Raw genomic sequence first — 27,402 nt, 5'->3', positions numbered from 1 at the left:
TATTAAAGCTGGGGACAGTGAAAGGAAGGAAGGGCTTAGGAGAAAAGCAACTGGAGAGAGCCTAGGCGGCTTTGGCTCACTAGGAATAACAGTCACAGTGACAGAAGTGAGCCAAGGCAGGCCTGCTATTAAATGCTCACTGGAAAGTCAAAGAAAAAGGGAGCTTTGGAGACTGGATCGGGGAGGTGAACCCAGACAGGCTGCCACTGCCCGCTGCTCCCCTGGCTTCAAGTCTCATGGGGACCCTTAGTGTTTAGGAGAAAGAAAGCAGAGACACACGCCTAAGGGAGAAAGGCATGGGTGTGCTCTCAAAAGAGCGCATGCCCTCTGGGCTTTTTATCTTTCTTTAGTAGATGGGAGTCCTGGGGGAGATCTCAGGGGAGGATCGTAACAGAATGATTCATTTGCTTTCCAGATGTGTCCTTCCTTATGTTGATTCGTTAAAATATACATATAGAGGGTCAGGGTTACTGTCTGCTTAGTTTTGTTTTCAAGGACCATCTGGTGAGTTTCGTTTCAAGGAACATCATCTGGTTAGTTTCGTTTTCAAGGAACATCATCGGGTTAGTTATGTTTTCAAGGGACTCATTGGGCAAGCACCAGGACTGATGGTCAGGAATGTGTAAAACATTTACTCCTAAGTGTCCTTGGTTAGGGAAGTTAAAACCTTGAGATTCATTACCTGGCTGTAAGTTGCTCAAATTGTTTGGACTTCTTTAATCATTTTGTCTCCGTTTCCCTTACTCCACTTGCCAAGTGATTTCCTTAGCTTCTTATCTTGCCTCAGTGATAGAAGGTGGGATCATCAACAGTAGGTATTGACCTGGGCAGGGTAAGAAAAGCGATCCATCTAAAGTGACCCTAGCCTGAACAGAAGTAGTGTACTCGGGGTTTTCCCGGGGGATAGCTTTAGGAGAAGGAAGACGTAGGGGAACCCGTCCAGTTGCAGTGGACGCGTGCCCGCATCATTCTCCTGGGAAGCACCAGTACTAAAGTTAAAACTAATTCCAGTGGAGAAGAGATATGCTTCAGGACATTAGAGAGGAGAATTTTTTCTTTAAAAAAGTACTAAATACAGCTCTAACCAGCATGGCTTCATTGGTTGAGTGTCCTCCTGCAAAGCAAAAGATCGTCATTTCGATTCCTTGTCAAGGCATGTGTCTGGGTTTGGCCCGGTCCTGATCAACGTTTCTCTCCCTCTCTTCCTTTCTCCCCTCCGCTCTCTAAAAATAAATAAATAAAATCTTTTATGAGAGTTTTTTTAATACTAAATACCAATTCAAACAACACCAGGAAACAAAAACTACAGAATCCCAGAATCTCAGGTTTAGAAGAGATCTCAGCCATTGTTTATTCCAACCATCCTTAACAAGTACTGACATTTTCCCTCAGCTGAGTAGTCCCAGGGACAGGGAGCTCATCTGCTTTGAGGAAGCCCCTTGCTTATCTCAATCATTCCAACTACTAGAAAGTTCTTTCCTACTTTCAACCCAGTTATTTCCTCCTTGTACAGGAGTCCTCTTAGAAGTGGCAAGCAGCTTGAAGGGAGCAGAAGTACTAGATTTAGGTTAGGGCTCTATAAGGACAGGTCTGAGCAGAGCTAAACAGGAGAGAGGAGAGAGAGGTGAGGCTGGGATGGAGAGTCTGTGTGAAGGCAGCGGGTTCCAGGTGCAGACAGATGCCAGTGACCGGGGACACGGCTTCTTCTGCTCGGGGTGAGCCACAGGCAGCTTCCCAGGGACACTAAGAACATATGGGAGGAGAAAGAGGTCTTGCCCACCTGTGCCACCTTCTCCCCAGCCATCCCTGTGAGCATGGTTGGGAGAATGGCAGATGCCGAAAAGGTGGTGGGACAGGACAGATGGACAGATGGCCCCGGCCATTCGCGTAGATTTCCTGCATTCACATCCCCACTTCCTAGCTCTGTGACCCTGAGCAAGTTCTTTTTACTCTCTCGTTTTAATTCCTCAGATGTAATAATGTAGAATGTACCTCTTAGAGTTGTCATGCAAATTCTATAAGTCAAAATGTATAAAACAACTTACACCAGCGTTTTACGTGTAGTAAGTGCTGTGTATTTGTTAAACATAAAACATTTTGGAATTCAAACTAAATGGATCATTGACCCACCACTTGGGTTTCATGGTTCATACAGCCAGTTTCACATGCTCTCGTGTTTCTTTTGATTATATTCCTGACAACCTCCTAAACTCTGAAACAAGTTGAGGATCACATTATGGAAGAGGCATTATAACAGAAGTTGCTGAAAGAGTAAATTTTAAAAGTTCTCATCACCAGAAAAAATGTTTTGTAACTGTGTGAGGATATGGATATTAACTAAATTTATTTTAGCAATCATTTCACAATATAAACATCTATCAAGCCATTATGTTGTATACCTAAAACTAATACAATGGTACATATCAAGTATATAACACTTGGGGAAAATAAAGACAAGGTCTTCTCCTGAAAGAGGAAGAAAACAGGTAACAAGGGTTGAGAGGAGGAGAGGAGGGAATATCTGAAATGTCTGATGAGCAACACAGGAGGATGCTGATTCAGAACATGAAGTAGCCTGGAACACAGGTTGAGAACAGCAGGCTTTGTGGTAGAAGCAATCCCCACCTAAAACCATTTTACTCTGGTACTGGCCAGTGTGGCTCAGCTGGTTGGCGCATTGTCCTATGCACCAGAAGTTCACAGGTTCAATTCCCAGTCAGGGTACATACCCACGTTATAAGTTGGTCTCCAATTGGGGTGTGTGTGGGAGGCACCGAATTCATGTTTCTCACATCGATGTTTCTCTCTCTTTCTCTAATCAATAAATGTATTCTTGGGAGAGGATTTAGTAGTAATAATAATAATAATAATAATATATTTTTAAAAATTCATTTTACTCTAGCAGAGCTCAGCAGTGGGAAGTAGAGTAGAGAAAGAGCCAATGGGTTGACCCAGAATTGAGGTTGGTTTGGTTGGTGGCACCAGAATGGGCGGGCACTGGCTGAAGACTTTACCTTGAGCCTGTGGGTCTGGACTTAGAAGAGGGCTAGGTGAAAATGAAGGGCCAATGAAGATTACTGTCTTCAATCCATCAAATACCTAAACATCTCGTGTACTTCAACTAGAATATTATGAATAATGTTCTTTTCTTAAAACAAAAGACAAAAATCAGGAAGAGGAAATACAAATACTCTAATAAATATATGGAGAAGGTTCAGTCTCATTAGTGGTCAACTAAATGAGAATTTAAACACTGAGGTATCCTTTTATACCCATCGTGGAAAAAAATGCCTACTTTTTAAAAATGAAAATGCTTCATGCTGATGGAGGAGAGAACAACTATAGGGGAGTAAATTGATATAAATCTTTAAGAAGATAATTAGGCAATAATTTCTACAAGGCTTAAAAAATTCTCGACACTTTAATTAGTACTTTCACTCCATGGAATTTATATGGAGGAAACAATGAACACAAAAACAAAAAATGAGAGAAGCACACCCTCCTCACTCCCTTGACCCCCAGCAAGCGCTATGCTTGTATTCAAAGAACTAAGTCAGATTAACCTTAAGGAATAAGGGAGCTCTGAGGCCCGAGGCTCTCTGTCACCTGCCTGGTAGCATCCCAATAAAGCAAACTTTCTCAGACTACTTCTCCACAGAGGCAGGTAAGCCAAAAGATGCCCTCGCCCCTAACTCCATTGCTATTGAGTCCTACTTTTCTATAATTCTTAAGTTTCTATTAGCTCCTTGGTTGTTATCACTCACTGGATTGAACTCCTCAAGGGCAGCAATCTCAGTTTTACAGTATTTATTGATTCGTTTCATATTCGCCTCTACTCTCTTTTGCTAATACTCACATGGTAGATACCTAATAAACATTTGTGGAATTGGAGGTCATTCCAGCTGTTCCCCACTCCATAATGCCCCATTTTCTACTATCTTTAGTTTGTGCATGGGCTGAAGGTCAAGTTGGCCTCTTTGTTCAGTTAATTATTCTTAAATGTCCTTGTGTACGTGCCAACCAGCTAGCATTTCAGGGGTGAGACGTTTATTAATAGACTCATCATATACCTTGAAGCAAGGTTCAGGGTCCATGCCTCTATGAACCTATCAGCAGCTCTAACTTCTCATAACTCTTAGTAATAAAGAGATGTGGCAATATGTGGGTAATAGAGCATATCGAGGTATCAGTTGACTTGCAGGAAGTTAAAACTAGGAAGAAGCTCAGCTAATGATGGGATCACTCAACCCCCACTCTGAATCTACAAGCATGGAAACCAAACATCAGAGAATGTAACAAGGTTTACATTCTGGTTCATGGAAGGGTTAGGATAAAAGTCCAGGGTCCAGGCATCCAGTTTTTATGATTTCCAGGACACATGTTATCATCAAAAGTGTGCATCATAAGAACTTGTGAGTTGCAGTCATGTATGAGAAGGGGCAATGCCAGCACATGAAGCTGTGTTGACTGACAAGGCAGAGCTCCGTAACGAAGACAGAAGTCACCATGATGCTGGGAGAGGGCCTGGTTGGACCACAAGGGCAGGGATGTGGGGTAGGCATGGACAAGTACCTGGATGAAGTAGTAACTGTGTGATATGCTCAGTAGAACATGGCCTTTGAAACTGGGAATTCAATCCCAGGGATGCCACATAACCCCTTGTTACTTGACATCTTTAGGATCAAGTTTTTTGTCTGTAAATATTTGCTCATGGAACTGACTTCTCAGAATGGAGTTAAAGCAAACAAATAAATGTGTTGTAATATTCAACTCAGCACTGGGAAAGAGCTCTGGATTTGGTGGTTTGTGATTTCTTCATGGAGGTCAAGTCTTATGGTCCTTCTAGCACAGCAATTTTCAACCTTTTTCACCTCATGGCACACATAAACTAATTATTAAAATTCCATGGCACACCAGAAATATTCTATATTTTTTGCCAATCTGACAAAATAAATAGGTATAATTTTAATTCATTCACACCAAATGAGTATTGTGTTTTTTTGTTTTATTTTCTTTTGTTTTAAATATATTTTATTGATTATACTATTACACTCATCCCATTTCCCCCTTTTTAATCCCCTCCCCTTGTAAACTACCCCCTCCAACTGCATCTCCCCACTTCAGTTCATGTCCATGGGTCATATATATAGGTTCTTTGGCTTCTACATTTCCTGTACTAATCTTAACCTCCCCCTGTCTATTTTCTTCCTACCATTTATGCTACTTATTCTCTGTACCTTTCCCTTTTTTCTGCCCCTTTTCATTCCCCCACTGATAACCCTCCATGTGATCTCCATTTCTGTGATTCTGTTTCTGTTCTAGTTGTTTGCTTAGTTTGTTTTTGGTTTTTGGGTGGTTTGGTTGTTAATAGTTGTGATTTGTTGTCATTTCAGTGTTCATATTTTTTATCTTCTTTTTATTAGATAAGTCCCCTTAACATTTTATATAATAAGGGCTTCGTGATGATGAACTCCTTGAACTTGACCTTATCTAGGTAGTACTTTATCTGCCCTTCCATCCTATACCTTTGCTGGATAGAGTAATCTTGGATGTAGGCCCTTGCCTTTCATGACTTGGAATACTTCTTTCCAGCCCCTTCTGGCCTGCAAGGTTTCTTTTGAGAAATCAGCTGACAGTCTTATGGGCACTCCTTTGTAGGTAACTGTCTCCTTTTCTCTTGCTGCTTTTAAGATTCTCCCCTTATCTTTAATCTTGGCTAATGTAATTATGACATGTCTTGGTGTGTTCCTCCTTGGATCCAACTTCATTGGGACTCTCTGAGGTTCTTGGGCTTCCTAAAAGTCTATTTCCTTTGCTAGACTGGGGAGTTTTCCTTCATTATTTTTTCAAATAAGTGTTCAATTTCTTGGTCTTCCTCTTCTCCTCCTGGCACCCCTGTGATTTGAATGTTGGACCATTTAAAGATGTCCTGAAGGTTCCTAAGCCTCTCCTCATTTCTTTGATTTCTTGTTTCTTTATTCTTCCCTGGTTGAATGTTTCTTCTTCCTTCTGGTTCACACCATTGATTTGACTCCTGGTTTCCTTCCCATCACTGTCAGTTCCCTGTAGATTTTTCTTTAATTCACATAATGCAACCCTCATTGTTGCCTCGGTCTTTTTTATGTTGTTGAAGTGCCCAGTGAGTTCCTGGAGCATCCTGATAACCGGTGTTTTGAATTGTGCATCTGATAGGTTGGCTATGTCTTTGTCACTTAGTTGTATTTTTTCTGGAGCTTTCATCTGCTCTTTCCTTTGGGCCATTTTTTGTGTGTCTCAGTGTGCCTGTTACATAGTAAAGGGTGGCATCTTACATGTTCACCAGGGCAGGGCAACCCACATGTCTGCATTGTGTTGCTGTGTGGTGGGGAGGGGTCTGAGAGGGAACAATGCCACTTGCTCTGCTCTCTGCTAATTTTCAGTCTCTTCCCCACCTACCCACAAGCAGATTGGGCCCTTCGGGTGCTGATTCTTAGGTGGGTGGGCTTGTGTATGTTCTAGAACCCTGTGGGTCTCTCCAAGGAATTCTCCTATGAGGCTGGGAGTTTCTCCTGCTGCCTTCTCAACCACCACAGGTGCTTTTAATCAGAGGTTTGAGGCTTTATTTCCCTGTGCTGGAACCCTTGGTTGTGTGGTCTGTCCTGCTCCCCAGCTGTTCCTCCCAGTTTATCTGCACATGAATGTGGGGCTGCCCAGTCTGCAATCCACCACCTTGCCGGGTCTTCCAGCTGCAGCCTTGCTGCAAGTCCTCTCCACCCAGCTCTTCGTCTCCACCCTTCCTACTGATCTGGATGAATACTTCTTCTCTAACTCCTTGGTTATCAGACCTCCATACACTTCACTTTTCTGTCAGTTCTGGATGTTTTTTTTAAGATTTTATTTCTTTATCTTCAGAGAGAAAGGGAAGAAGAGAAGGAGAGAAAGATCAATGTATGCTTGCCTCTTGTGAGTCCCCTGCTGGGAACTGGCCTGCAACCCGGGCATGTGCCCTGACTGGGAATCGAATCACCATCATGTGGTTCGCAGGCCCGCGCTCAGTCCACTGAGATACACCAGCCAGGCTGTTGTCCTTTTGGTTGTGGGAGGGGCACAGTGTGGTTACCTATGCCTCCATGTTGGCCAGATGTATCATGCTGAAGTCTTTACATAGGCTCACCACCTTCTGGTGCAACACCTTAGCATCAGTTATGACATGATTTCTGTTCCTGCCTTCCACCCACTAAGGTAATGCTCTCTCCATCCTAACTAATTATTTATGGTGCACTGTGGCCATAACTTTTGCAGTTTGATGTGTCAGCAAAACTAGCACATTTTATTTTTCTTCCCACAATTTTCTGGATAGAAGATTCTTTCTTCCCATAGATCTTAGCTACCTTGGCTTACAGGTTTTTTTCCTTATTAAGTTGAGAACTTTCACCTCTCTACTTCCAGGAAGCACTTTATGACCTGTCTTGGCATGTATGATTACCAGCATCACTACTCTTCCTCTTTGAGGCCATTAAGGGAAATAAGGCTTACTTGAACACAACCACTGAGATACATTGGTAATCAATCTGATAACTTAGTCATCTACTAAGTGACTTATACAAGTGGATAAAAGTGGATGGGACAGAACAGGACTCGTAAGATTTCATCACTACTCAGACAGTACACAATGGACTTTGAAATGCAAAACAAAAATTTAAAGATTTCATTTATTTATTTCTATAGAGAGGAAAGAGAGAGGGAAAAACATCAACGTGTGAGAGGAACATTGATCGGTTACCTCTCATGCACACCCAGCTGGGGACTGGCCTGGCCCACAACCCAGGCATGTGCCCAGACCAGAAATCGATCCAGGGAACTTTTTGGTTTGCAGGACGATGCCCAACCCACTGAGCTACAGCAGTCAGGGCTAGGGAAACTTTTCTTGTAGTTGCATTAAAGCCCAAAATGTACTGCTGAAACTGTAGTTTAAGTTCAGAATATATGTCTGCTGCATGTTTGTGTGGGAAAGACCTTGCATTTTCACTTTTGACCACATAGGAATTATAGAAGGCCACTTAACATTACTTGTGATTTACACAACATCAGCTGTTAAAATGACTTTACCGTAGTATGAAATTCACATGTAAATGCTGTTTTGCCTGGTAATTTAAATTGAATTCATTAAGAATTATCATCAAGTCTTCAGCCCAAGATAACTTCAGAAACCATTTTTCTCTGATAAGAGTATTTCTTTCTACTCAGAAATATTTTAATCTCAGCCCTGTGTTAAAAATATGCAATAGCCCTGGCTGGCGTAGCTCAGTGGATTGAGCGTGGGCCTGAGAACCAGAGGATCGCGGTTCGATTCCCAGCCAGGGCACATACCTGGGTTGCAAACCGGTTCCTTGCAGGCCAACTACCAGCAGGGGACGCACAAAAGGCAACCATACATTGATGTTTCTCTCCTTCTCTCCTTCCCCTCTAAAAATAAAATAAATAAATAAAACCTTTAAAAAAATAACATTTAAAAAAAATAAATAAAAAATAAAAATATGCAATAAAATTTTACTACTGCTAAACTATCAAACTGCTTTATAGTAGGTAGGGTAAGTTAGGATATTAGCTTGTATACCTGACAAAAATTTCACAAAACCAATGATGGTTAGGTTCACTAGTTCACTGATAGTGAAGTTCACCATTCACACTACTGGTTCCATAACACATCATATATTCAAATATTTTCCACAAAATACTCATGAATAATACAATGAATAACCATAAGCTTTAAATGCCTAATATTTTCAGAAGCTTTGTAAATGAATCACACTATAGTTTTTTCTTCTCTACCTCCAGTTCTAACATGTCTTAGCCAGTTCTTCTTCAGTGTATACTGAAATAACATTTTCTCAGCTTCTTTGAAAATTATTTTTAAAAAACTGCTTTATTGAGATTTAATTTACTTATCATGCAATACATCCATTTAAAGTGCATTATTTCATTAAAAAATATCCTTTCTTATAGTTGTTCCACAGAGGCTACTTATTCATAGAAGCTAATTCTTCAGTCTTTTCAAACTTGTCACTGACTCCTTGAATAAACAACTGAGTAGTATTGGTAACTCATCAAGAATCTGTCAGCTCATCAAGAACCAAGAAAAACCACTCAAAATTATTTGCCTCATTTATTTATTAATTGACTATTGATACCGTTCCCAATGTTCTCAACTCTCTGAGAGTTGAAAGCAACTCAACTGTTCTTGCTGAACCAGTCATAACAACAGGTTTCCTTCCTCTGGACACATTGCTCAGGCTGCTTCAATCAAACACAATTTAATTAACTCATCCCTAAATGGCTTCCCTTGCTTGTCTAACAAATGAGCCACTTGGAAACTTGCTTTGATTGCAGCCTCATTTTCGTTATTTAATTTTAGGAAGAAATTCTGTTGTGTGTATGTTCACTTTTAACTTCCTAGAAAAACACTTTTTAATTGGTATGCCACAGTAATTTTTAAGGGGCTGGGGGCAGGGCAAAGGTGGCACCACGTGCCTGGGTGGGAGCTCCATGAGGCCCACAGCATAGCAGTGGGGGACAAGACAGCGCTGCTGTAGGTGTTCACCGAGGATGCCTGTCCTGGAAGTTATGTCCCCAGGGTGTTTGAGGACTACACCACAAGCTTTTGGATAGACAAATGCTGCGTTGACCTCAACATATGGGACACTTCAGGTTCCTCTTAGTATAATAATGTCCCACCCTTGGACTACCCAGATTCAGATGGTGTACTCATTTACTTTGACATTAACTAACCAGAAACTCTGGAAAGTGTCCTCAAGAAGTGGCAAGCAGAGACTCAGGAGTTTTGTCCCAGTGCCAAGGTTGTGCTGGTTGGCTACAAACTGGACATGTGGACAGAATTGGCCCTGCTAAGGGAGCTGTCCAAGCAGTGGCTCATCCCTGCTGCCCATAACCAGGGAGGGCACTGTGCTGGCCAAGCAGGTGGGGGGTGTGCTCTGGGTATAGCATGAGGGACGTCTTCCACTGGCCACAGTGGCCTCCCTTGGCTGTGACCATAGGTAGTTATGCTGTATTGACACTGGAAACTGCAGCAATCTGCTCAGCTGGCAGGATGGGGGAGTGGGAACAAAGGCAGAGGTGAGATGCACAAGAATCAAGCCAAGAGTTGCAACCTCATGTGAGGAGATGGGGAAAGGCAGTGTCAGGAGGGGTGGTGAAGGGCACAATCATTTCCCTGCCTGCACCCTGGCTTCCTGACCTCCTGACTGGCTGGGGCTTCAGGGTAGGCTGAGTGAGCAATTCTCCTGGGCAAGGGACCGAGAGGCAGAGGGTGCCACCATTGCCACATTTTTGTCCCCCTCCTCTCCACAGAAAGTTGAGGGAGCTAGCAGGGCAGGCATCTGGGCCAGGAGCTGGGATAAGGCAGGGGTGCTGGGGAAGCTGACAACAAGCAGTGATCTTGGTGGAGGCTCACTGGCCCAACCATATGAAGGATGCCTTCTCTCTCCACCCCCAGGCTCCATATCCTGGTCTTGGCTTCCTTCCCTGAAGAAAGTGTCCATTTCATGACCTTCTCTTTTCCTTTTCTCTCACTTCCACAGCAGTTCTCACTCATCCTAACCTCCAGGCAACATGCACTAAGTTGAAAAGCAGGGTAAGAAGCCTCTCTCCCCATTTATTTACCAGTCTTAGATCCTCACTCTATTCCTTCAACAGTCCCCAAATAAAGCCATGTCCACGGGGAGGGGAATTTTTAAAGTATATTTTATTGATTATACTGTCACAGTTGTCCCAATGTTTCCCCCTCCCCCCTTCTGTCCAATACCCCTTCCCTCCAGTAATCCACAGCCCCTCTCCTACCCCCACCTGCTAAGTTCATGTCCATGGGTTGTGCATGTAACACATACTATACTAGCCATTTCCTATACTATCCTTAATTTCCCCCTTTTTTGTGCCTACCATTTATGCTTCTTAATTCCTGCACCATTTCCTTCATTCTCCCCCTTCCCCCTCCCAGCTGATAACCCTCCAAATGATCTCTGTGTCTGTGATTCTGTTCCTGTTCTGGTTATTTGCCTAGTGGGTTTTTCTTTTCTTTTTTAGATTATGTTGTTGATAGTGAATTTATTGCCTCTTTAATGCTCATGGTTTTGATCTTCTTTTTCTTAAATAAGTCCCCTTAACATTTCATGTAATAATGGCTTGGTGATGCTGAACTCTTAGCTTTACCTTCCCTGGAAAGGACGTTATCTGCCATTCAGTTCTAAATGATAGCTTTGCTGGGTAGAGTAATCTCAGTTGTAGGTCCTTGCTTTTTGTCACTTTGAATACTTCTTGCTTCTTGCCTGCAAAGTTTCTTTTGAAATCAGCTGAGAAACCAGCTGACACTTTTATGGGAACTCCTTTGTAGGTAACTTTCTGCTTTCCTCTTGCTGCTTTTAAGATTCTTTATCTGTATCCTTTGGCATTTTAATTATGATGTTTCTTGGTGTGTTCCTCTTTGGGTCCAACTTGTTTGGGATTCTCTGTGCTTTCTAGACTTGTGTTTCTATTTTCTTCAACAGTTAGGAAAGTTTTCTTTCAAATTATTTTTCAAATAAGTTTTCAATTACTTGCTCTTCATTTTATCCTTCTGGTATCCCTATGATTTGGATGTTGGCACATTTGGAGATGTCCCAGATGTTCCTAAGCCTATCCTTGTTTTTTTTTAATCTTGTTTCTTCATTTTGTTTGGGTTAAATAGTTATCTCTTCCTTATGTTCCAAATTCTTGGTTTCAATCCTGGCTTCCTTCACTTTTCTGTTGGTTCCCTGTTGATTATTCTTTACTTTACTTAGTGTAGCCTTCATTTCTTCCTTTATTTTGTGGCCATACTCAAGGAGTTCTCTGAGCATCCTGATACCCAGTGTTTTGAGTCTGATTTGCATCTGATAAGTTGGCTTTCTCTATTTCACTTAGTTATTTTTCTGTTTTTTTTTTGTTGTTGTTGTTGTTTCATTTGGGTCATATTTCTTTGTCTCCTTGAGTTAGCAGCCTCCCTGTGTTTGTTTCTGTGTATTATGTAGAGCTGCTCTTACTCCCTGTCTCAGTAGTGTGACCTATGTAGGTAAGGCACCTGTAAATTGTGTGGAGTGGAGCCTTAGGTAATTGCTAGGGTGAGACAACCCATTTCACTGCTTTGTGGCTGTGTGGGGAGGGCTCAGAGAAAGGACAATACCACCTCTTGGCCTCTGGCCATTTGCTCTGGCACTCACCATGTTTCTAGTCACTTCCCCCCCGCCTTCCCGTGTGCAAATGACACCCTTCCAACTGCTGCCCCAGTGGTGAATCTAAGAGTGAGCAGGTTTGTGTACATTCTAAGACTGTGCTGGCCCTTTAAACAGTGAAGATCTGGCAGCTTCTTCCACTGCCCCAACACCCATTTGTTTTTAGAGCCGGAAGTAATGGGGTTCTTTACTTCTCAATGATGGAACTGTGAGCTGCGCGATCTGGCCTGAGGCTGGGTTTGCTTACTCTGAAGGCATCCCTCCTGTGGGTTCTGCCACCACTGCTGCTGCTTTTCTGTGCCATACCACCTCTCGACCTGTCTCTGAGACGCTGACCCTCCTACCAGTCTGGATGGATGTGTCTTCTGTAAATCCTTGGTTGTCATATGTCCATACAGCTTGATTTTCCAACAGTTCTGGGTGTTTATAGTTTTAAGATTCGGTTGTAACTCTTTCTATGGATGCATGAGGATGTGATGCATGTTTACCTGTGCCTCCATCTTGACCAGGAGTCAAAAAAATTTTTAAGTGCAATATCTGATCATTTGGTCAGGGGCACTGACCCCTTTTCTCTTAGACTGTCAAATTTAAAAACTAGCAACAGCTAATACAACAATACTCATCCAGAAAGGAAGAAGAACACCTAGCCAAGATAGAGGCATAGATGGAAACACTGTGTCTATCTGCACAACCAAAAGGACAACAGCAAATTTAAAAACAAAAACCATCCAGAACCGACAGAAAAGTGAAGTGTATGGAACTCCGAAAACCAAGGAGTTAGAGAAGAACATTCATCCAGATCAGTAGGAAGGGTGGAGATGAAGAGCTGGGTGAAGAGGACTTGCAGCAAGGTGGCAGCTGGAGGGCCAGGGTGGGCAAGGCTGCAGCTGGAAGACCGGCAAGGTGGTGGATTGCAGACTGGGCAGCCCCACATTCATGTGCAGATAAACTGGGAGGAACAGCTGGGGAGCAGGACAGACCACACAACCAAGGGTTCCAGCACAGGGAAATAAAGCCTCAAACCTCTGATTAAAAGCACCTGTGGTGGTTGAGAAGGCAGCAGGAGAAACTCCCAGCCTCATAGGAGAATTCCTTGGAGAGACCCACAGGGTCCCAGAACATACACAAGCCCACCCACCTAAGAATCAGCACCCGAAGGGCCCAATCTGCTTGTGGGTAGGTGGGGAAGAGACTGAAAATTAGCAGAGAGCAGAGCAAGTGGCATTGTTCCCTCTCAGACCCCTCCCCACCACACAGCAACACAATGCAGACATGTGGGTTGCCCTGCCCTGGTGAACATGTAAGATGCCACCCTTTACTATGTAACAGGCACACTGAGACACACAAAAAATGGCCCAAAGGAAAGAGCAGATGAAAGCTCCAGAAAAAATACAACTAAGTGACAAAGACATAGCCAACCTATCAGATGCACAATTCAAAACACCGGTTATCAGGATGCTCCAGGAGCTCACTGGGCACTTCAACAACATAAAAAAGACCGAGGCAACAATGAAGGTTGCATTATGTGAATTAAAGAAAAATCTACAGGGAACTGACAGTGATGGGAAGGAAACCAGGAGTCAAATCGATGGTGTGAACCAGAAGGAAGAAGAAACATTCAACCAGGGAAGAATAAAGAAACAAGAAATCAAAGAAATGAGGAGAGGCTTAGGAACCTTCAGGACATCTTTAAATGGTCCAACATTCAAATCACAGGGGTGCCAGGAGGAGAAGAGGAAGACCAAGAAATTGAACACTTATTTGAAAAAATAATGAAGGAAAACTCCCCAGTCTAGCAAAGGAAATAGACTTTTAGGAAGCCCAAGAACCTCAGAGAGTCCCAATGAAGTTGGATCCTAGGAGGAACACACCAAGACATGTCATAATTACATTAGCCAAGATTAAAGATAAGGGGAGAATCTTAAAAGCAGCAAGAGAAAAGGAGACAGTTACCTACAAAGGAGTGCCCATAAGACTGTCAGCTGATTTCTCAAAAGAAACCTTGCAGGCCAGAAGGGGCTGGAAAGAAGTATTCCAAGTCATGAAAGGCAAGGGCCTACATCCAAGATTACTCTATCCAGCAAAGGTATAGGATGGAAGGGCAGATAAAGTACTACCTAGATAAGGTCAAGTTCAAGGAGTTCATCATCACGAAGCCCTTATTATATAAAATGTTAAGGGGACTTATCTAATAAAAAGAAGATAAAAAATATGAACACTGAAATGACAACAAATCACAACTATTAACAACCAAACCACCCAAAAACCAAAAACAAACTAAGCAAACAACTAGAACAGAAACAGAATCACAGAAATGGAGATCACATGGAGGGTTATCAGTGGGGGAGTGAAAAGGGGCAGAAAAAAGGGAAAGGTACAGAGAATAAGTAGCATAAATGGTAGGAAGAAAATAGACAGGGGGAGGTTAAGATTAATACAGGAAATGTAGAAGCCAAAGAACTTATATATATATGACCCATGGACATGAACTAAAGTGGGGAGATGCAGTTGGAGGGGGTAGTTTACAAGGGGAGGGGATTAAAAAGGGGGAAATGGGATGAGTGTAATAGCATAATCAATAAAATATATTTTTTAAAAAATGACTTCAGCATAGGATGTCCTGAAACTAGTGACACCAAGCCATTTACAATAGGGATGGTTACTCATTTCAGATAGGTTTGGAGTATAAAATGTAGAAATTATGGAAGAGCCTGCGTCTTCTATGAAGACTCTGCAACCATTTTCTGGCAGAGTCAAAGTTGATTAGGGCTTGATATTCTTAGAGGTTTCAGGCATCCCCTAGAGGTCTTAGAATATGCCTTGTGGATAAGGGCGGGGGGGACTATTCTATTGTCTTTACCTTATCTTCCATAATATTTTTCATGAAATCACCTTATTTAAGACCTAAATGAATATACTTTAAAAATAAACTTTACAATGATTAACATAGACTTCTGGTCAAGATGGAGGTATAGATAAACACGGTTCACCTCCTCACACAACCACATCAAAATTACAACTAAACTATAGAACAACCATCACTCAGAACCATCAGAAATTGAGTTGAATGGAAATCTGACATGTATGAAATTAAAGAAACCACACCCATCCAGACTGGTAGGAGAGGTAGAGATGTGGAAAGTGCTGGGCCTATATCATTGTGTGGTGGATAAATATTTGGGAGGGATATCTCAGGATCAAGGAGTCCCAGCCCCACACTGGGCTCCCAGTGCAGGGTTCCAGGGGTAGTAATATAAGTCACTATAATTTCTGGTTGCAAAAACCAGCAGGGATTAAGCCAGTGGAAGAAAGTTCTTGAGTCCCAAGCAGTTCCCTCTTAAAGAACCTACACACAGACTTACTCAGACTCACTCCCTCTGAGCTCCAGCACTGTGGTAGTAGCTTGAAAGGCACCAGTGACATACAGGGAGAAACTGAAGTGTCTGGCATCAAGGCGAGAGCTGGAGGACAACTTTCTACCAGACAGAAAGGTGGGCAGAGGCCATTGTTCCTCTTCTGAACCTTCTCCCAACAGAGCCAGAGAGGCAGCATGTGGGGGCTATATCTGAAATTCCATCAACCTGGCTAACACTGTTTGACCAGCCTTGGAGATTCCCAGAGACTCTGCCCTACCCGACTTATAGACCCACCCAACTTATGGGTCCACCCAGGCTGTTAACAGTGGCTTTTCCATATGAATGGCTCATCTTGACCCACGCTTCACTATTTCCTAAATCCTCTCAAACAAACAACAACCAGCCTCAGTGAGGCCCCAGCCCCTGTATCACTTGCCGAGTAGCTCCAGGCCTGGCACTAGCAGCAGCCAGTCTAGGTTCACATCTTGCTTTGCCTGGGAATCTCCAAGCCCAGTACAAGTAGCCCTGGGAAAAACACAGGTCAGGGCTGACCTTGGCCTGCACCACTCAGGAAACCCCAGACTGAGCACATCCAGTGCACAGCTACAGACCACATTGAAACACCACCACCCTGCTCCTGCATAGCTGATACTCCACAGAGGGTGGTGGTGAATGGTCAGTGGCCACAGCCAGTCCTTGCAGATGAGTGACTGGGCTGAATAAATCCTTCCCATTGATCTGCCATCAGCAACCATGGCTCAACAACAAGAGGAGGGTGTACTCAGCCCATGTGGAGAGCCCACCTTGAGTACCCAGCTTGGGTGATAGGAGATGCTGTGCCACTGGACCCCATAGGACATGTACTAAATTAGGCCATGCAACCAAGACAGGGAGTCAAAGTAATAGAAACAAACATAGGGAGGCTGCCAAAATGAGGAGACAAAGAAATATGACCCAAATGAAGAAACAGAACAAAACTCTAGAAATAAGAACTAAACTAAATGGACACAAACAATCTATCAGATGCAGAATTGAAACCACTGGTTATAAGGATGCTCAAGGAAATTAGTGAGGACCTCAACAGCATAAAAAAGATCTAATCAGAAACAAAGGATACACAAACCAAAATCAAGAACAATTTACAAGGAATCAACAGTAGAGTAGATGAAGCTGAGAATCAAATCACTGATTTAGAACATAAGGAAGCAAAAAACACCCAATCAGAACAACAAGAAGAAAAAAAATAAAAAAGATGAGGAGAGTGTAAGGACAACTTCAAGTGTTCCAACATTTGCATCATAGGGGTGCCAGAAGGAGAATAAAAAGAACAAGAAATTGGAAATCTATTTGAAAATGTAATGAAAAAAAAAAACTTCCCTAACTTGGTGAAGGAAATAGACATGCAAGTCCAGGAAGCCCATAGTGCCCCAAACAAGATGGTTGCCAAGAGGCCCACACCAAGACACATCATAATTAAAATGCCAAAGACTAAAGATAAAGAGAGAATCTTAAAAGCAGCAAGAGAAAAGCAGTTATCCACAAAGGAGTTTCCATAAGACTGTCAGCCCACTTCTCAAAGGAACCTTTGTAGTTAAGAAGGAACTGGCAATAAATATTCAAAGTCACAAAAAGCAACCTACAGCCAAAATTGCTCCACCCAGCAAAGCTACTATTTAGAATCAAAAGGCAGATAAAGACCTTCCAAGACAAGGTAAAGCTAAAGGAGTTCTGACACGGATACTGGTTGGCAGTGTCCGTGGCATTATGGATGAGATATGAGGCAAATTCACAAGGACTACTGAGTCCTGTGGAGGAAAAAGGTTGATGCAGTTTCTCTCTCTAGAGGAGAGCAAGCCTCAGAGTGCCTTAGCCACTCTCTCAAGAGGAGAGGGCCCCAACCCTTACCTTGATAAGCTTTTATTAGTTCATTTTGCACAGGAACACAGGGTGTATACATAAAGCTCATCAATCATTATCAGGCAGAAATTATTAAACAATAGATAATATTCAAAGAATTCTGAGGGCCTATTTTGCACTAGGGTCAGATAGTTAAAGGGCCATAAAACTTTTAGGAACAAACTCACTTCCTGTTTGGATCCTTGTCATTTAAATTGAGGGTATTAGCAAAGTAGGTTTCATAAGATTTTATGCATTCTTTCTTAGGCCTGATCACCCCAGGGAACCTGCCCTTTCCAACACAGGGTGGCACCCACCTCCAGCATTGTTTCAAGCTTAAGTCATTGTTTCAGGCATAAGTTAGGCAGGGGAAGTAAGGCAGCCAAGAGATTAGAAGACTTCTTGCAGACAGAATGAGGACTCAGGCTATATCAAAGCCAAGGGGCAAGGGGCAAGGGTCCATCACCCCCTTTTTCTATAGCCCCCAAGTCCTTCCCTGGGGCCCCCTGTGATCATGCCTGTCTTATGTCATCCCTCCCTGAGGAATCTTATCCCAATCTTACTGCTTGATTGGTTGATCAAGCACTGGGGGCAAGGCAGGGTGAAGTAAAAGGAACAAAGGCAGTTACCCTGTGAGGGAAATAAGCTTTGTCTCCTTAGTGGCTTATGGTCCCAAGATCACTCACTCAGCCTTAGCCATGAGAGGGTTACAGCTCCTGAAACCAGGCAGGGCAGTTCCCAACAGAGTTCATCATCACTAAACCATTATAATATGAACTGTTAAAGGGACTTATTTAAGAGAGAAGAAGATAAAAAAACTATGCACCGTATAATGGCAATAAATATAGTTTTCTCAACAATTGAATCTAAATAACAAACTAAGGAAATGAGAAGAATAGAGAAAAATCATGGATACAGAGAGCATTTTGATGTTTGACAGATGGGAGGGGAGTGTGAGGGAATGGGTGAAGAAGTGAGGGGATTAAGAAGTTCAAATTGGTAGGTACAGAATAGAAAAGGGAGTGTTTAGAACAGTATAGGAAATGGAGTAGCCAAAGAATTTATATGCATGGCCCATGGGCATGAACTAAGGGGGAAAGTGGCGACTGCCAGAGGGAATGGGGTATACTGGGTAGAGATGGTAAAGGGGACAAAATTGGGATTCACTGTAATAGCATAAATAATAAAATGTATTTTTAAACTTTTAGGATTAAATAAATAAATAAACTTTACATCATCGTCAAATAAAACACTAGTTTTCTTTGCCAAAATTAATCACCATAAAATAAACGCAATAAAAATAAAGTGCTACTGTAGTCTAGGTATATATCTTTGATTACCAAAGGCTCTGCACCTGAGGCCTGCTCACTCTTCCGTGTGAAGGGAAATATGCAAGTATTGGGCAGGCAGTTAAAGATGCACTAGCAGTGAATGAGAGTTTCTCCTGGTATAAACAGAATGCTTAAGGTAAATTTGAAAAGCAATTATTTTCCCCCTCTAAGTGAGTCGATGTTCTCTCATGCTGTGTCCATGGACCACTTGAGATCTTTTGTGCCACGAGTAAGTATGAGAGTTACTGGGAGTCTTGTAAAAACACAGAGAGCTGATTCAGCAGTCTGGTCTGGAGCTTGAAATGTGCATTTGCAAAAAGGTTCCAGGTCATGCTGGTGCTGTTGGTCTGGGGAACACAGTTCGAGAGGCACTGCCCTCATCACATCATTTCCCACTTTAGGAATAACTGGGTTGGGAAAGGCGTCATGACAGGTGCAAAGCAAAAACAATTGCAAACCTCAAAAAGGGGCGGACCTGCTTCCATCTGTTGTTGACAATTTTCTGCTTAAAGAGCAACCAACCCAGGCCCAGAGCTAACATTCCTGAGAGTGATTATTACTCTGTAGAATCACTCACTTCCTCTAGGATGAAAGCTGAATTACAATTTGTAGCTGCTCATAGATAGCTTTCTGACCTTAGTCAAACTCCTCTTAATTCCACTCCGTCAGTGGAGGAAGAAGTAGGTGAGAATTCAAACTACTTCCTGGGGAAAGCCCCATCCATATACCTTCTCCAAGAGCCTATTAATTCCAGAAGATAGATGATAACGAGAAATGGTGGGTTTTTTTGTTGTTGTTTGTTTATTTGTGTGTTTTTACAGCTGACTAAACTCAGTGGGATGAGTCGATAAGCAATTGTGGAGTTTTACAAGCCAAGACTCCAAAAACCTATTCCTGATCTTTTTCCTTGTTGTGCATAACATTGTTTCTATGGAAAGATGGAGTCTGTGTTCTTGACTTATAGATACGCAACTAGAATATAGCCAGGGTTGTACTAATAAATATCATCCCTTTCCCTCATCCAGGTTTTGAATCATATGAGAAATAAAACAAAAAAAAATATGACAACTGGACACAAAATACCTCGGATTTTGGAGAATGTGGCTTAGGGCTTCCTAATGCTGACACCTTTAACTCCCAGGTACAACAGTTGTACAACAGGTTCTCTTGAAGAAGGCAAAAGGCACAATCTGAGGTGAGCATTTCCAAGTTATTCTTCTGAAATAACTCACTTCATCTCATGTAGGGCAGAGCAAATAAAGGCATGCCCAGAGACCAGAAGCATGACGCTCACTGAGTCCCCTCCACATGCCAGGAAATGTTGGCAAAACATTTCCTTTAATGAGAAGCTCTGTGTATCTTGTGTCTATAGTTCTGGGGTGTTGCAACCTGATGTGGTTTGGTTAGGAGGGCACATAAAAAAGGATGATTTCTGGTTCATACTGTGAGAGCTGCCTGACTTTCTCATTGAATATGTTTTCCCAGGTAAGGCCACGGATGAGTAAGGCAGGCAGGTATTTAGCAGGCCTCTATCCCTTCCTGGTCAGTATGCATTTTATGCTCAGCCCAGAAGTGATATGGAAAACCAGAGTAAATATTGACGCTGTTGTAATATAATAGCATTAGCAGATGTTGGCTCTGTGGGTCCTACTCCCTTGATATCTTAAACCCAAGACAAGATAGAGCAGTGAGCTGTTACTCATTCAGGAGACAGGATTTGAGACCCTGAAGCTAATTTTGTGAACTCAGGCCACTTTTAAAGTTTTCCTAGATTCCTGGTTGGCCTTTTATAAAGTAAATGTAGTAGGTTGAAATGCCCTATAAAAATGGCAAAGGGAAGCTTTGTAATACATGTGTAAAGAGTTCTTGCAACTCAAAAATATGACAACGTACACCTCAACTAAAAAAAAAAGGCCAAATAATTAAAAAAATATTTTACAAAACAGGGGATATGAGTGTCTAATAAGCACATGAAAAGGTGTTCAGGGGAGGGAGGTATAAGGAGACTAAATGATAATGGGAAAAGATACAATAAAAATTAAATAAAAAATAAAAGTGACCCCAGTGCAAAAAAAAAAAAAAAGATGCTCAGAATCATTTGTCATCAGGAGATGCAAATTATAACCAAAGTGAGAGTATGTAGAGTACATACCTACCCTTTGGAATGCTTGATATTAAAAGATCGATAGTAACGAAGTGTTGGCAGGGGTGAGTAGCAACTGAAACTATGTCGCTGATGGGAGTATAAAATGGTACAACCATGGAAAACAGTTTGATGATTTATTAGAAGTGAAATGTATTCCTACAATATGACGAAGCAATTTCACTCCTATTTACCCAAGAGAAATGAAAGCCTATACCCACACAAGGACATGTACATAATTACTCATAACACCTTTTTTTCTGAAATAGTCAAAGAACTGGAAATGAGTCAAATGTCCATCAGCAGATGAATAGATAAACTGTGGTATATCCAGCATATCTATTATTACTATTCAGACATAAGAAAAAAACTATTAATACATAGAACATGAATGAATCTTAAAATAATTATGCCAAGTGAAAGAATCCATATCAAAAAGGAAAAAACCCCAAATCCAATGTAACTGTATGATTGCATTTATATAAAATTCTAGAAAATGCAAACTAACCTATAGTGACAGAAACCAGATCAGTGGTTACCTCAGGCCGAAGGTGTGGAGAAGGATGGATGCAAGAGAACGTTTGGGGATCATGAGAATGTTTGATATCTTGATTACAGTGATACTTTCATGGCTGTATGCCTATGTCAAGACTTTAAATAGTACTTGCATTTTACTATACATAAATTATACATCAATAATATTGTAAAAGAAAGAAGAAAGGGAAGGAGTACAGGAAGGAAGGAAGGAAGGAAGGAAGGAAGGAAGGAAGGGCTAATATATACAGTAATGTGGAATTATTTCAAAATGATTGTGATGAGAAGACGCCAGACATATAGTACACACTATGTGACTCCATTTTTATGCAATTCTAGAAAAAGCTGACTACTCTCTAGTGACAAAAAGCAGATCAGTGGTCACCTGGGTTTGGAGATAAAGGGAGGAATAAACTGTGAAGGGGTGAGAGGAAACTTCAGGGTGCGACAGAAATATTCTGTATCTTGATTGTAATGGTGGATTCACGCGTATACACATCTATCAAAACTCATGGGATTTTACATTTTAAATGGATTTGTCTATTGATGCAAATTATATCTTCCTCAATAAAGTAACTTTTAAAAGAAAAGAAGATTTCTTTAAAGCCTTTTGTTTAACTTCTCACGCCAGGAATTATTCAGGTTAGGAAAACAGCACAAAATATGGGCCTGAGAGGTGTCTCTGCTTGGGGGAAGATGTGTAAACGGACCTCTTAGCTTTAGAAACCAACCCCAAATGCCATTGCTGAATGGAGACTTTTGAGACAACAAGAAAGTAACCTGCTAGGCAATAATATGAAAAATTTTGTTTTTACTAAGGTCAGGGTTAGATTCACAAGGTGTGAATTGGCTTTGCTCCTCGGGCTGGGGCTACAGCCAGGGGGAGTTGGGGTCCTGGATTTCCAAGAGGGAGGACTGAATTAAGAAGCTCCTCATCCAGCGGATAAAGCTGGTTCCTGAAATGAGGTGAGAGATCAGGAGCTGAGGAGCAGCAGGTACGTAGAGGAACCAGGAGGCAGGAATGAAGAGATGGAGTCATCTGTTCTCAGTTTTTCCCTTTTCTACACTGCATTTCCCCCTCCTTGACCTCTCACCCACAAGCCTGCGGTAAACTTAGGTTAAATACCACAAAAATTTGATATTAACGGTGTTTGAGGACATTAATGGAGGGGGGCCGTGTGGGGAGGCGGGGAGGCGGGGAGTCTGTGGCCAGGTAGTGTGATCCGTGGACAGTGTGGAAGCTTGGAGACCAAGTTGCTGGATGTGACCGACGGAGAGGCCCAGAACAGTGATCCACAGCGAAAGGGGTCAAGGGCTAACAACAAACAGGGGAAACATGTAAGCACTCCTCAGGGATTCTTTGAGCTACGGGGGTGGGGGGTGGGGTGGGGAGAAAATGAATTTCCTGGATCAGCGGGGTGGGGTGTGGCAGGGCGTGGTGGTGACTGAAGCACAGATGATAGCACTGGTGCTAAGGAAATGGTGACCTCCTGAAAGGGGGTAGGTTGGGGACGTTCGAGCCATCAAGAGATTAACTGCCACCACCAGCTACCACCTCTCAAGGATGTTTGAGTTCTCCTGAGTTATTTTGGACTATGAGTCGGAAAAAGTCCATAAGGCCAGGTGTATCTCTTCCGTCTGAAAAACTCCACTGGGACCTAGAGTATATGACCAGCCCTAAGGAGTAATTGCCTTTGGCTGATCTGACGTCAGTTAATGACTGGACTTTGTACCTGAAAGAGAGTTAAAACTAAAGATAGCTGGGGCAGGGGGCACCATTTCCTCCTTGGATTGCCTAGCAGGAAGATCTAAGATGCAAGCCTTCGTTCGCCTCACTCTTTTCACCCTCCTTTTCGTAATTTCAGGTAAGGAATATTTAAAAACTTTATATTCTTTTAAGCATGTTTGTTGTCTTTGAAATGGAATCAACAGGCTTCAGCTACTAATTCCCACAGCCCAACAGATGGGCTATATTGTGGGTGAACTTTCCTCTCCAACTTCACTCAAAGACACAAGGCATTTCAGTCTGCGATGAAGGTAGATAGAACAGTCGTAAGGAGGCCTCTGGACTAAGAGTTGGGGCTCAGCAAATCAGAGATTCATCCTTAAGAGTTCCTGAGGCCGGAGAAGCATGACTTGGTAGGTTCCAAGGACCCTGTGCCCTGCCCTTTGACCTCCAATGTCATTTGGGCCTGAAGGCAGTGTAGGGAGCTGGTTTAATCTCTGCTTCTGCCATCAGAGTCTCGTGACCCCTTACATGTGGGAATTAAAGGTTTACCCCCAGCTAAACTTCTTAATCCCTCTGAGTATTAGTTCAGTCTTCTATTAACTGTGTCTCTCATATTTAAGTTCCAGGTCCTGCTGGGCACAGGGTAAGCCCTTGATAAATGAAAATAGTAGGAATAAGAGTAGCAACAGCAGTCAAAATGACTGGCTGGTAGACTATTTTCTTTTTTTACATATTTTTATTATATTTTATGGATTATGCTATTACAGGCATCCCAATTTTCCCCGTTTGCTCCCCTCCACTCATCCACCCACCACCCTCTGCTCACTCAGGCAGTCCCCACACCATTGTTCATGTTCATGGGTCATGCATCTGTGTTCTTTAGCTACTCTATTTCCTATACTGTACATTTTTTCTTTTTCTTAAAGATTTTATTTACTTACTGTTAGAGAGAGGGGAAGGGAGGGAGAAAGAGAGAAACACAGATCAATGTGCAATAGATACATTTATGAACTGGTGGCCTCTCTTACAAGCCCATTAGGGACCTGGCCCATGACCCAGGCATGTGCGCTGACCAGGAATTGAACTGGTGACCTTATGGTTTGCATACCTGTGCTCAGTGCACTGAGCCACATCAGCCAGGGCTCTATGCTGTACTTTACATTCCTGTAACTATTCTGTAATTACCAACTTGTACTTCTTAATTCCCTCACCTTTGTTGCCCATCCCTGCGACCCCCTCCCATCTGGCAACCATCAAAATGTTCTCTGTATGTATGATTCTGTTTCTGTTCTACTTGTAACTTTTTGTTTTTTAGATTCAATTGTTGATAGATGTATTTGTTCTCATTTTTAAATATATATTTTATTTATTTATTTTTAGAGAGAGGGGAAAGGAGGGAGAGAGAGGAGAGAAACATCAATGTGTGGTTGCTTATCATGTGCCCCCTACTGGGGACCTGGCCCACAACCCAGGCATGTACCCTGACTGGGAATTGAACCAGTGACCCTTTGGTTTAAAGGCCCATGTTTAGTCCACCGAGCTATACCAGCCAGGGCTATTTGTCGTCATTTTACTGTTCATATTTTTTATATTCTTCTTCTTTTTAAAGAAGATCCTTTAACATTTCATATAATACTGGTTTGGTGGTGATGAATTCTTCTAGCTTTTTCTTGTATGGAAAGCTGTTTATCTGTCCTTTAATTCTAAATGATAGCTTTGCTGGGTAGACTAATCTTGGTTGTAGGTAAGCTTTTCATCGCTTCGAATATTTCTTGCCAATCCCTTCTAGCCTGAAAAATTTCTTTTGAGAAGTCAGCTGACAGTCAACTGGGGACTCCCTTGTAGGTGACTAACTGCTCTTCTCTTGCTGCTTTTAAGAATCTTTCTTTGTTTTTAACCTTTGGCATTGTAATTACGATGTATCTTGGGGTGCACCTCTTGGAGTTCATATTGTTTGGGACTCTGTGCTTCCTGGACTTAAATGTCTAATTCTTTCTCCAAGTTAGGGACATTTTCTCTCATTATTCTTTTAAATAGGTTTCCAATTTCCTGCTCTCTCTCTCTCTTCTCCTTTCTAGCACCCCTGTGATACAAATGTTGGTATGCTTGAAGTTTTCCCAGAGGCTCCTTATACTATCTTCATTTTTTTTATTCATTTTTCTTCTTGAAATTTTCTTTGGTTATTTTTTTGCTTCCTTATATTCCAAATCACTGAGTTTATTATTCGTTTTATCTACTCTACTGTTGATTCCCTGTAAATTGTCTTTTATTTTAATTAGTGTATCCTTCATTTATGACTGGTTCTTTTTTATGGATTCTATGCCCTTTTTTAACACTGTGAAAGTTCTAAGTTCACTGAGCATCCTTATGACTGTTTAAATTTTTTATAGAGTTTTAAGCTCTACATCTAGCAGATTGCTTGTCTCCGTTTTGTGTAGTTCTTCCCATGGAGTTTTGTTCTGTTCTTTCATTTGTCTTCTAGTTTTGGCAGGGTCCCTGTGTTTGTTTCTATGTATTAGGTAGAGCTGCTCCATCTCCCAGGCTTGGTAGAATGGTCTAATGCAGCAGGTGTACTGTAGGGCCCAGTGGCACAGCCTCCTCTATTACCCAAGCTGGGTGCTCAAGGTATGCCCATTGTGTGCGCTGTGTATACCTTCCTGTTGTAGTTGAGCCTTCAGTGCTCTTTGCACATCCAAGGTCAGCCACCACCCATGTTCAGTCTGCAGTCACACAGCATAAACTACAAAGTGAACCAAAGATTGCTGCTACTTTTGCTGGGCTTGGAGGTGCCCAGGCAAGGCCTAACTGCGACCAAGGCTGGCTGCTGCTAATGCCAGACCTAGGGCCACTTAAGAAGATGTACAGGGCTCACTGAAGCCAGATGCTGCTTGTTTGAGATAATTTAAGGAAATCTGAAGTGTAGGCCAAGATAAGTCATTCATATGAAAAAGCCACTGGTTAGGTGTTCCTGAATGCTGGTTGGGACAGGGTCTCAGGGAGTCACTAGGGTGGGGCAAACAGTGTGAGCCAGGTTGACAGGTGTCAGATATGGTGCCTGCCTGCTGGCTCTGTAGCTCTGTGGGAGGCAGGCTCAGAAAAGGAATAATGGCCTCTGCCAGTACTTCTGTCTGGTAGAAAGCTGCTCCCTACCTCTTGCCCTGGTTCTAGACAATGCAGTGCCTCCCTATATGTCTCTGGTGCCTTCCAAGCTGCTGCCTACAGGCTGGAGCTGAGAGGGAATGAGTCTGAGTAAGTCTGTGCTTGGGCCTTTAAAAGGAACTGCCAGGGAATCCAGCAGTTTCTCTATTCCACAGCCTCAATCCCTGCTGGTTTCTGTAGCCAGAAGTTATGGAGACTTATCTTCCTGGCTCTGAAACCCTGGGCCAGGGGGCTTCATGTGGGGCTGAGACCCCTCACTCCTGAGATATTCCTCCCAATTTTTATCTGCCACATATTTATTTATGGCAGTGGAACCAGTTCATACATGTCTCTGCCCTCCTATCAGTCTCAGTGTAGTTTGTTCTTTATTTCTGTAGTTTTACAATTTCCATTCAGCTTGATTCCTGACAGTTCTGAATGATGATTGTTCTATAGTTTAGTTGTAATTTTATGTGGTTGTGAGAGAAGGTGAGCTGTGTTTACATACACCGCCATCTTGACCAGAAATCTGGACTCTCTTCTTGCCTCCAGAAGAACAATTGCTTATCTCTTAGGAATGACTGTGTAAGCCAGGCCCTGTTTAGGTGGAGAGCCAGGGACTCACACCCAGGGGAGAGTCAGGTAGCTTCCTCATCACTTTTCCACATGCAAATGTTTAGAAATTGCTTTCTCACTTTTCTTAATAATTTTTTTAACTGATTGTCTATGTCTGAGTTCTTAATGACAATAAGGATTCTAGGCATTTACTACCCCATATGTCCAAGGCATCTTAACAGTTAAAAAAGGCAACTTTGATGATCACCATAGCCCTTAGGGCAAAGACCATCTCTATTCGTTCTGCTCTAATAAGTTCATGTGTGTAAAATTATTAATGGGTACATGTTACCAGAAAAATATTTTTGGAAGAAGTTTAATACACACTTATTGAGGTTTTTAAAAAAATTTTATCATTCTTTAAACACATTCCTTCCCTTCTCTCCCTGATATTTATCAACAGGTAAAATGCCATGTA

The 27,402-nt window shown here is 42.3% G+C and overlaps 1 pseudogene; it reads left to right on the top strand.

The window, feature by feature from the left end:
* Window positions 1-1,635: 1,635 nt before the first annotated feature.
* Window positions 1,636-10,157, top strand: LOC118978313 (rho-related GTP-binding protein RhoN-like; annotated as a pseudogene).
* Window positions 10,158-27,402: the final 17,245 nt, after the last annotated feature.

Source organism: Sturnira hondurensis, unplaced genomic scaffold, assembly GCF_014824575.4.
Source record: "Sturnira hondurensis isolate 20B ecotype Veracruz unplaced genomic scaffold, ASM1482457v3 Scaffold0021765, whole genome shotgun sequence".
Lineage (NCBI taxonomy): Eukaryota > Metazoa > Chordata > Mammalia > Chiroptera > Phyllostomidae > Sturnira > Sturnira hondurensis.
The sequence above is the reverse complement of the archived record's forward strand: the minus strand, read 5'-3'. Positions and strand labels throughout refer to the sequence as shown.